Below are 10,011 nucleotides of genomic sequence, written 5' to 3'. Positions count from 1 at the left end.
CTCTCTGTAAAAGATAAACCGTTAAGAGAGACAGGTCCACTTTTGGATTTGGCAATTGGAAGGGGGACCAGTTGAGGAGAAGACATCTAGAAAAGTTCTGAGAGCTAAAGAAAGACTTTTGATTGTTTTTTTTAATAAATGTTGTAACCTTGGGTTTTGACTGTACTGGAAAAAAGAAAAGAAGGATGATTTTTGTTTGGTTTTGAATTAGTTTTTGTTTAGTTTCTTAGTTATTGTTTTATAATGTAAAAGATATATTTTGTTTAGTGTTTTAGTTTTTGTAATGATAATAATGTTTTGTGTTTGTGGTTGAATGATTTTGTTTTGTTGGAGTATTGTTAAATGATAAGATTAAATAAATAAAATTATTTTCCAACAAAAAAAAAAAAAAAAAAAATCTGTTCTTATCAGTTTAATATCTGATACGTCCCCCATAGGGGGACCGTCTATATTAAATGGATTTTTGGAAGCGGGAGATGGAAGCGGGGCTTGCTCCGTCCACTCCACGCATCGACCCGGTATTGCAGTACCTCCGGGAACGGTGCCCATTTCTCAGAAAGGTCAAAGAGAGAGAGAGAGAGAGAGAGAGAGAGCGAGAGAGAGAGGAGAGAGGCTCTCGCTAGGAGCTCGTGCGGGGGGGAGGAGGTGGAGAGGGAAAGGACCCTGCGCGGACAAAAGGGGCGAGTCCTGGGACGCGCCGTTTTCCCGCTCTTTTCGTTCTTTTTTTTTTTTTTTTTTTTTTTTTTTTTTTTTTTTTCATATTTCATATTCAGGCAGGCCTAACGCACGCAGCAGGCCAGTGTAGCAGCAGCAGCAAAGCGCCCTTTCGCCGGGGCGGAACGGCAGATGCGTTTTGGGAGGAGTTCCCTGTTTTTGTTTTGCGTGCGTGGCCTCGCTGCCGCTTGGCAGAGGGGAGGGCCTTTGGGCCGGCCGGAAGGGCTCGGCCACCAGCAAAGGCACGCTCTGGCTTCTCTACAGCTCGAATGAACCTTTCGCCTTTTACTAAAGATTTCCGTGGAGAGGAGCATTTACGAGTTCGATCCAATTTTTGGACAGCCCTTCCCCTCAGGGAGGGGCTCCACCTGGAGTTTAAAAGCAGAACGAGCACAGAAAGGGCGGTCGCCCCCGTTGGAGCCCGGCACCTTTCCTTCCTTCCTTCCTTCCTTCCTTCCTTCCTCCTTCCTTCCTTCCTCCCTCCGCCCGCCCGAGAAGCAAGTACCACGACTGCTGCGGCGGGCGGCCGCGCCCGGGGCGTTTGGCCAAAACCATTGTGGGCATCGCTTCTCGGCCTCTTGGCTCCTATCAAGAGAACAGAGAAGGCGAAAGTAATATCTGGAAAGCGTTAGCTGGAAAGAAAATTGCTGGAGAAATGGAAGAAGGAATGAGAGGAAGGAACACCCTGCGATTCCAACTGAAGCAGTTGAGTGGATTATGGGGGAGGAGAAAGTTTGTCCTGGAGGTCTTGTTCGAGCTATTCAAGCTGGATCCAGAAGAGGTGCTGTGTTTAAAGGACTTCATAGCAAAGGGAAGATTTGACCTGACCCTGTACACAGAAGAAGATTGCTGGAAGGTGATGAAGGTGTTCGAGGAGAACAAGGAGAGGCTGCCGGCCAGTGTTTTTAACCTGGAACCGCTGTTTCTCATGGACTGGAGAGCAGTGTTCGTGTCGATGTCCTGCCCGTTTGTACCGGTGGAGGACATCACTACCAGTTTGAAGAGGAGCTGTGAGCTGAAAACAGAGGTGCCAGAGAAGGTAATGGACACTGAGAAAGTTTGGAATGGAGTGTGGAAGTTTTCAGCAAGACTGTTCATCAGTGAAGGGAGGATGGTTCACATTCGGTCTGACCTGATGATAGGAGCGGTGAGGGGAACGGTATTTTACAGAGGGCAGCCAAGAACATGTTTTAAATGTAACAGTACTGGTCATTTCGCTGCAGATTGTGAGGAAGTGGTCTGTAAGAACTGCCGACAGACAGGGCATGTGTCCAGGGATTGCCCCAGTGGAGTTGTGTGCAACCTCTGTGGCTCCAAGGAGCATTTGTACAGGGACTGCCCACAGAGAGCTAAAAGTTATGCGCAAGCAGCCAGCGACGGGGCTAAGAAGGAAAGTGACAGAAAAGAGAAAGAACAGCCGAGCAAGAAGCCAGAGAAAACTAAAGGACTGGAAGAAATGGACACAGAGCCAAACAAAGGAGCAAGTGTTGGGGGAGGAGTCCAGAAGGATGGAGGCGGAATGGCGGGAAAAACAGCACCAGGGCAGACAAAGGAAAGGGGCGGAGTTACAGGAACTAAGGAAAAGAAGAAGGGAGAAGGCGCTTCAAAGGTCGACCAGCAGAGGGCCTCAGAAAAGCAGTCCACTCCTGACCCAATGGAGGTGGATGTACAGAAGAAGAGGAAAGAAAGAGGGAATGAGGAGTTGGCTAGTGAAGGAGAGTCAAGAAGGGTAAGAGGAACAGCTGGCCCGAGTTGGAGTGAGAGTGTGGAGGAAGAGGAGAAGAAGAAAGCCAGAGAGGAACAAAGGAGAGAGCCAGAACTTAGAACGTGGGATTCTGGGAGAGGTGATGGGAAGGAGGAGGTCCTTATGCTGCAGTTCTGTAGGAAGGAGTATTCTGAATTGGTGGCATGGGAGCTAAGGATGAGGAAAAGAAATCCAACAGAGGAGGAGGTAGGACGATACCACGCAGAGAGACAGCGACTACTGAAGAATGCGAGGTGGAAGGAAAAGGAGCTGGAAGAAAAGAAAAAATGTCAAGATAGGAGTTAAAGAAAGACTGCTTTTATTTTGATATATGTCTTGTTTTTCATGAAAGAAGTATTGTGTTGATGTATAATCGTATTTATTGGTGATTTTGAGTAAGGATATTTGTGTTTAATGTTTTTGAGTTCTGTTTTTTGAGATATGACTTTTTTGTTTATGAATAAGTATTTGATTTTGAAAAGTATAGAAGTTTTTTATTTTTTGTTTTGATGTATAATTGTTTTGTTTCATGATAAGATTAAAATTTATTAATTAAAAAAAAAAAAAAAAAAAAAATCTGTTCTTATCAGTTTAATATCTGATACGTCCCCCATAGGGGGACCGTCTATATTAAATGGATTTTTGGAAGCGGGAGATGGAAGCGGGGCTTGCTCCGTCCACTCCACGCATCGACCCGGTATTGCAGTACCTCCGGGAACGGTGCCCATTTCTCAGAAGAGGTCAAAAGAGAGAGAGAGAGAGAGAGAGAGAGAGAGAGAGAGAGAGAGAGAGAGAGAGAGAGAGAGAGAGAGAGAGAGAGAGAGAGAGCGAGCGAGCGAGCGAGAGAGAGAGAGAGAGCCCCACCCTCCCCCCCTCCCCACCTCCCCTTTCCTGGGACGCGCCGTTTTCCCGCTCTTTTCGTTCTTTTTTTTTTTTTTTTTTTTTTTTTTTTTTTTTTTTTTCATTCATATTTCATATTCAGGCAGGCCTAACGCACGCAGCAGGCCAGTGTAGCAGCAGCAGCAGCAGCAGCGCCCTTTCGCCGGGGCGGAACGGCAGATGCGTTTTGGGAGGAGTTCCCTGTTTTTGTTTTGCGTGCGTGGCCTCGCTGCCGCTTGGCAGAGGGGAGGGCCTTTGGGCCTTTGGGCCGGCCGGAAGGGCTCGGCCACCAGCAAAGGCACGCTCCGGCTTCTCTACAGCTCGAATGAACCTTTCGCCTTTTACTAAAGATTTCCGTGGAGAGGAGCATTTACGAGTTCGATCCAATTTTTGGACAGCCCTTCCCCTCAGGGAGGGGCTCCACCTGGAGTTTAAAAGCAGAACGAGCACAGAAAGGGCGGTCGCCCCCGTTGGAGCCCGGCACCTTTCCTTCCTTCCTTCCTTCCTTCCTTCCTTCCTTCCTTCCTTCCTTCCTCCCTCCGCCCGCCCGAGAAGCAAGTACCACGACTGCTGCGGCGGGCGGCCGCGCCCGGGGCGTTTGGCCAAAACCATTGTGGGCATCGCTTCTCGGCTTCTTGGCTCCGGTCAAGTGAGGGTTAAGAAGGCGAAAGTAAGACTTTGAAGGCGTAAGCTGGAAAGAGTTTTTTGAGCAAAAATGGAAGAAGGAGCTGAAGGACGGAATACTCTCTATTTCCAGTTGAAACAACTGACTGGATTGTGGGGGAGGCGGAAGTTTGTGCTGGAAGTTTTGTTCGGGTTTTTTGGATTGGAAGCAGAGGATATTCTTTGCGTGAAGGATTATATTGCCAAAGGTCGATTCGACGTGACTATGAAAGCGGAGGAGGCCTGCTGGGAAATGCTAAAGAGGTATGAAGAGAATAAAGAGGTGCTGCCGGCTAGTGTGTTTGTCATGGAACCATGGTTTCTGAGGGAGTGGAAAATGGTTTATGTGACTATGTCCAGTCCATTCGTGCCAGAAGAGGACATTACAACGGTTTTGAAAAGGAACTGTGAGCTGAAGAGTGAGTTTCCAGTGAAGGTAATGGATTCTGAAAATGTGTGGAATGGTGTCTGGAAATATACTGCTAAGCTGCATGTGAGGGAAGGGAGGGTGATTCATATCCGACCTCATTTGACAATAGGAGCAGTGAGAGGAACATTGTATTACAGGGGACAACCTAAAGTGTGTTACAAATGTAACAGAGAAGGACACTTTGCTGCTGAATGTGGGGAAGTGTTATGTAAAAACTGCCAAGGGACAGGTCATGTTTCCAGAGACTGCCCTAGGGGATGGATTTGTAATCTCTGTGGTTCTACAGAGCATATGTACAGAGACTGCCCAAAGAGTGCAAAGAGCTATGCCCAAGCAGCTAAGGGTGGGGAGAAGAAGAAAAAAGAAGAAGAGAAAACAAAGGAACAGCCTGAAAAGAAAACAAAGACTGGGACAGTGCCAGAGGAAAAAGAAATTCAGAAAGGCAAAGGAGTGAGTGTTGGGGGAGGAGTCCCCAGAGGAGAAGGTGGAATGGCGGGAAAACTAAAACAGGAGCAAACAAAGGAAAAGGGTGGAGTTTCGGGGGAGGAGGGAGAAGAGAGAGGTGGCTGCGGTGCAACAAGAGACCAGCAGGGGACCTTAGAGGAGCGCTCCGCTTCTGTTCCGATGGAGGAGGGAGAGGTGCAGAGGAAGAGAAAGGAGAGAGAAGGAAAGGAGGTGAGGACTAGCGAGGATCCATCAAGAAAGATAAGAGGAGGAAAGGAGGGTGTGACAACGGGTCAGAGTTGGGGTGAAGCAATGGAGGAAGAGGAGGAAGAGAACAGGAAGAGGAAAGAAGAAAAAGAAAACTTCAGAAGAGAAGTTAATGAACACTGTATGTCCTAAGGAATATGAAGAGCTTGTGGCATGGAAGGAGAGAATGAGAAAGGAAAGGATTACAGAGACAGAGTGGAAAAAATATGAGGAAGAGAGAAGGAGGATTTTGGATTTAGCAAAGTGGAAGGCGGACGAGGTGATGAGAAGACTGGTCCACTCCTCTTCTGAAGATCTTTTAAAGCTAAAGAAATTTCTTTTGATTGTTTTTTTTAATAACAAAAAAAAAAAGTGGTTTTTGAAACAATATTGGAAAAAAAGACAAGAACCTTGATCTTCTTCCTACTTTTTGAAACCAAAAACTTTGTTTAAAAACAAATCAAGAAGTTCAATAACAAAAGATACATTTTGTATTTAGTGTTTTAGTTTTGTAAAATCAATAACATTTTGTGTTATTGTGAAAACACAAAAAACACTTTTGTTGGAGTAAAACAACCTTAAAAATTGATAATTTCTATTAAATCAAATTATTTTCCCAAAAAAAAAAAAAAAAAAATCTGTTCTTATCAGTTTAATATCTGATACGTCCCCCATAGGGGGACCGTCTATATTAAATGGATTTTTGGAAGCGGGAGATGGAAGCGGGGCTTGCTCCGTCCACTCCACGCATCGACCCGGTATTGCAGTACCTCCGGGAACGGTGCCCATTTCTCAGAAAGGTCAAAAGAGAGAGAGAGAGAGAGAGAGAGAGAGAGAGAGAGCGAGAGAGCGAGCGAGCGAGAGAGAGAGAGAGAGAGAGGAGTGAGGGACCTCCCCACCCTCCCCTCCCTCCCACCACCCACCTCCTTCCAAGGGACCTGCGCGGCAAAGGGGGGCGAGTTTTCGTTCTTTTTTTTTTTTTTTTTTTTTTTTTTTTTTTTTCATATTTCATATTCAGGCAGGCCTAACACACGCAGCAGGCCAGTGTAGCAGCAGCAGCAAAGCGCCCTTTCGCCGGGGCGGAACGGCAGATGCGTTTTGGGAGGAGTTCCCTGTTTTTGTTTTGCGTGCGTGGCCTCGCTGCCGCTTGGCAGAGGGGAGGGCCTTTGGGCCGGCCGGAAGGGCTCGGCCACCAGCAAAGGCACGCTCCGGCTTCTCTACAGCTCGAATGAACCTTTCGCCTTTTACTAAAGATTTCCGTGGAGAGGAGCATTTACGAGTTCGATCCAATTTTTGGACAGCCCTTCCCCTCAGGGAGGGGCTCCACCTGGAGTTTAAAAGCAGAACGAGCACAGAAAGGGCGGTCGCCCCCGTTGGAGCCCGGCACCTTTCCTTCCTTCCTTCCTTCCTTCCTTCCTTCCTTCCTTCCTTCCTTCCTTCCTTCCTTCCTTCCTTCCTCCCTCCGCCCGCCCGAGAAGCAAGTACCACGACTGCTGCGGCGGGCGGCCGCGCCCGGGGCGTTTGGCCAAAACCATTGTGGGCATCGCTTCTCGGCCTCTTGGCTCCTATCAAGAGAACAGAGAAGGCGAAAGTAATATCTGGAAAGCGTTAGCTGGAAAGAAAATTGCTGGAGAAATGGAAGAAGGAATGAGAGGAAGGAACACCCTGCGATTCCAACTGAAGCAGTTGAGTGGATTATGGGGGAGGAGAAAGTTTGTCCTGGAGGTCTTGTTCGAGCTATTCAAGCTGGATCCAGAAGAGGTGCTGTGTTTAAAGGACTTCATAGCAAAGGGAAGATTTGACCTGACCCTGTACACAGAAGAAGATTGCTGGAAGGTGATGAAGGTGTTCGAGGAGAACAAGGAGAGGCTGCCGGCCAGTGTTTTTAACCTGGAACCGCTGTTTCTCATGGACTGGAGAGCAGTGTTCGTGTCGATGTCCTGCCCGTTTGTACCGGTGGAGGACATCACTACCAGTTTGAAGAGGAGCTGTGAGCTGAAAACAGAGGTGCCAGAGAAGGTAATGGACACTGAGAAAGTTTGGAATGGAGTGTGGAAGTTTTCAGCAAGACTGTTCATCAGTGAAGGGAGGATGGTTCACATTCGGTCTGACCTGATGATAGGAGCGGTGAGGGGAACGGTATTTTACAGAGGGCAGCCAAGAACATGTTTTAAATGTAACAGTACTGGTCATTTCGCTGCAGATTGTGAGGAAGTGGTCTGTAAGAACTGCCGACAGACAGGGCATGTGTCCAGGGATTGCCCCAGTGGAGTTGTGTGCAACCTCTGTGGCTCCAAGGAGCATTTGTACAGGGACTGCCCACAGAGAGCTAAAAGTTATGCGCAAGCAGCCAGCGACGGGGCTAAGAAGGAAAGTGACAGAAAAGAGAAAGAACAGCCGAGCAAGAAGCCAGAGAAAACTAAAGGACTGGAAGAAATGGACACAGAGCCAAACAAAGGAGCAAGTGTTGGGGGAGGAGTCCAGAAGGATGGAGGCGGAATGGCGGGAAAAACAGCACCAGGGCAGACAAAGGAAAGGGGCGGAGTTACAGGAACTAAGGAAAAGAAGAAGGGAGAAGGCGCTTCAAAGGTCGACCAGCAGAGGGCCTCAGAAAAGCAGTCCACTCCTGACCCAATGGAGGTGGATGTACAGAAGAAGAGGAAAGAAAGAGGGAATGAGGAGTTGGCTAGTGAAGGAGAGTCAAGAAGGGTAAGAGGAACAGCTGGCCCGAGTTGGAGTGAGAGTGTGGAGGAAGAGGAGAAGAAGAAAGCCAGAGAGGAACAAAGGAGAGAGCCAGAACTTAGAACGTGGGATTCTGGGAGAGGTGATGGGAAGGAGGAGGTCCTTATGCTGCAGTTCTGTAGGAAGGAGTATTCTGAATTGGTGGCATGGGAGCTAAGGATGAGGAAAAGAAATCCAACAGAGGAGGAGGTAGGACGATACCACGCAGAGAGACAGCGACTACTGAAGAATGCGAGGTGGAAGGAAAAGGAGCTGGAAGAAAAGAAAAAATGTCAAGATAGGAGTTAAAGAAAGACTGCTTTTATTTTGATATATGTCTTGTTTTTCATGAAAGAAGTATTGTGTTGATGTATAATCGTATTTATTGGTGATTTTGAGTAAGGATATTTGTGTTTAATGTTTTTGAGTTCTGTTTTTTGAGATATGACTTTTTTGTTTATGAATAAGTATTTGATTTTGAAAAGTATAGAAGTTTTTTATTTTTTGTTTTGATGTATAATTGTTTTGTTTCATGATAAGATTAAAATTTATTAATTAAAAAAAAAAAAAAAAAAAAAATCTGTTCTTATCAGTTTAATATCTGATACGTCCCCCATAGGGGGACCGTCTATATTAAATGGATTTTTGGAAGCGGGAGATGGAAGCGGGGCTTGCTCCGTCCACTCCACGCATCGACCCGGTATTGCAGTACCTCCGGGAACGGTGCCCATTTCTCAGAAAGGTCAAAAGAGAGAGAGAGAGCGAGAGAGAGAGAGAGAGAGAGAGAGAGAGAGAGAGAGAGAGAGCGAGCGAGCGAGAGCGAGCGAGCGAGCGAGCGAGAGAGAGAGAGCCCTCCCCCCCTCCCCACCTCCCCTTTCCTGGGACGCGCCGTTTTCCCCCTCTTTTCGTTTGTTCTTTTTTTTTTTTTTTTTTTTTTTTTTTTTTTTTTTTTTTTATTTCATATTCAGGCAGGCCTAACACACGCAGCAGGCCAGTGTAGCAGCAGCAGCAGCAGCAGCAGCAAAGCGCCCTTTCGCCGGGGCGGAACGGCAGATGCGTTTTGGGAGGAGTTCCCTGTTTTTGTTTTGCGTGCGTGGCCTCGCTGCCGCTTGGCAGAGGGGAGGGCCTTTGGGCCTTTGGGCCGGCCGGAAGGGCTCGGCCACCAGCAAAGGCACGCTCCGGCTTCTCTACAGCTCGAATGAACCTTTCGCCTTTTACTAAAGATTTCCGTGGAGAGGAGCATTTACGAGTTCGATCCAATTTTTGGACAGCCCTTCCCCTCAGGGAGGGGCTCCACCTGGAGTTTAAAAGCAGAACGAGCACAGAAAGGGCGGTCGCCCCCGTTGGAGCCCGGCACCTTTCCTTCCTTCCTTCCTTCCTTCCTTCCTTCCTTCCTTCCTTCCTTCCTTCCTCCCTCCGCCCGCCCGAGAAGCAAGTACCACGACTGCTGCGGCGGGCGGCCGCGCCCGGGGCGTTTGGCCAAAACCATTGTGGGCATCGCTTCTCGGCCTCTTGGCTCAGACAAGTGTATGTGGCTTGACCGCAGCAGTTGTTGGTGAAGTGATCGCGCTTTCTAGGCGTTTTTTGAAAATTATAGAAGGTGGTTTTGGTGTTAACTTGTTTCTTTGTTAGTTTTTTTCCCAGGTGCCCCGGATTCTTTTTTGTGGAAAGGAGAGAAAAGAACAGAGGAGAGAGAGAGGAGTCTTTGCTTTTTGGGGGTAGGGCCCTTCGGGGTTTCCTTCATTGTGTTTTATTTGTTGTATATTTGGTTACTTTTTTCTGGTAAAGATGTCTACATATATGTCTGGTGTGAGGCGCTTTAACTGTGTTAGGTTTGCAGTGAGACAGGCTTATTTAGAGGGTGAAGGGAAGTTAGAATTGAGTAGGTTAGAGTTCTCAAGGAATGTTTTGCAGGGTTTGTTCAGTCTTGTTCCATGTGAGGTGAACTGTATTATTTCTGTGGGGAAGGGGAATGTGTGGGAGGTGAGCTTTAGCACAGAGGCGGTGTTGAATCGGTTTTGGGGTAAGTATGAGCTGTTAACTGGGCATGATTTGCTAAGGAAATTTGAGGTGACTGCTTTGTCGGACAATAGACGAAAGGTGGTGGTGGTAAGAATGTTCAATGAGTCTGTAGAAGGGGCAGATGTAAGAACATGGCTGTGCAGGTACT

General features: G+C 47.5%; 6 non-coding genes and 2 pseudogenes across 6 annotated transcripts; all 8 read left to right on the top strand.

The window, feature by feature from the left end:
- Window positions 1-364: 364 nt before the first annotated feature.
- LOC121312307 lies at window positions 365-552 on the top strand. The gene has a single exon (XR_005949756.1). It is a non-coding gene; the product is annotated as a U2 spliceosomal RNA (small nuclear RNA).
- A 406-nt stretch (window positions 553-958) lies between these two features.
- LOC121312310 lies at window positions 959-1,076 on the top strand. The gene has a single exon (XR_005949757.1). It is a non-coding gene; the product is annotated as a U5 spliceosomal RNA (small nuclear RNA).
- Window positions 1,077-2,971: 1,895 nt separating this feature from the next.
- On the top strand, window positions 2,972-3,189 carry LOC121312309 (annotated as a pseudogene).
- Window positions 3,190-3,637: 448 nt separating this feature from the next.
- LOC121312306 lies at window positions 3,638-3,755 on the top strand. Its single transcript, XR_005949755.1, has one exon. It is a non-coding gene; the product is annotated as a U5 spliceosomal RNA (small nuclear RNA).
- A 1,972-nt stretch (window positions 3,756-5,727) lies between these two features.
- Window positions 5,728-5,912, top strand: LOC121312303. Its single transcript, XR_005949752.1, has one exon. It is a non-coding gene; the product is annotated as a U2 spliceosomal RNA (small nuclear RNA).
- A 411-nt stretch (window positions 5,913-6,323) lies between these two features.
- On the top strand, window positions 6,324-6,441 carry LOC121312305. The gene has a single exon (XR_005949754.1). It is a non-coding gene; the product is annotated as a U5 spliceosomal RNA (small nuclear RNA).
- Window positions 6,442-8,357: 1,916 nt separating this feature from the next.
- On the top strand, window positions 8,358-8,575 carry LOC121312308 (annotated as a pseudogene).
- Window positions 8,576-9,014: 439 nt separating this feature from the next.
- On the top strand, window positions 9,015-9,132 carry LOC121312304. Its single transcript, XR_005949753.1, has one exon. It is a non-coding gene; the product is annotated as a U5 spliceosomal RNA (small nuclear RNA).
- The last annotated feature ends 879 nt before the right edge of the window (window positions 9,133-10,011 follow it).

The sequence above is a fragment of the Polyodon spathula genome, unplaced genomic scaffold (genome assembly GCF_017654505.1).
Source record: "Polyodon spathula isolate WHYD16114869_AA unplaced genomic scaffold, ASM1765450v1 scaffolds_3818, whole genome shotgun sequence".
Lineage (NCBI taxonomy): Eukaryota > Metazoa > Chordata > Actinopteri > Acipenseriformes > Polyodontidae > Polyodon > Polyodon spathula.
This window is presented reverse-complemented; position numbering and strand designations above follow the sequence as displayed.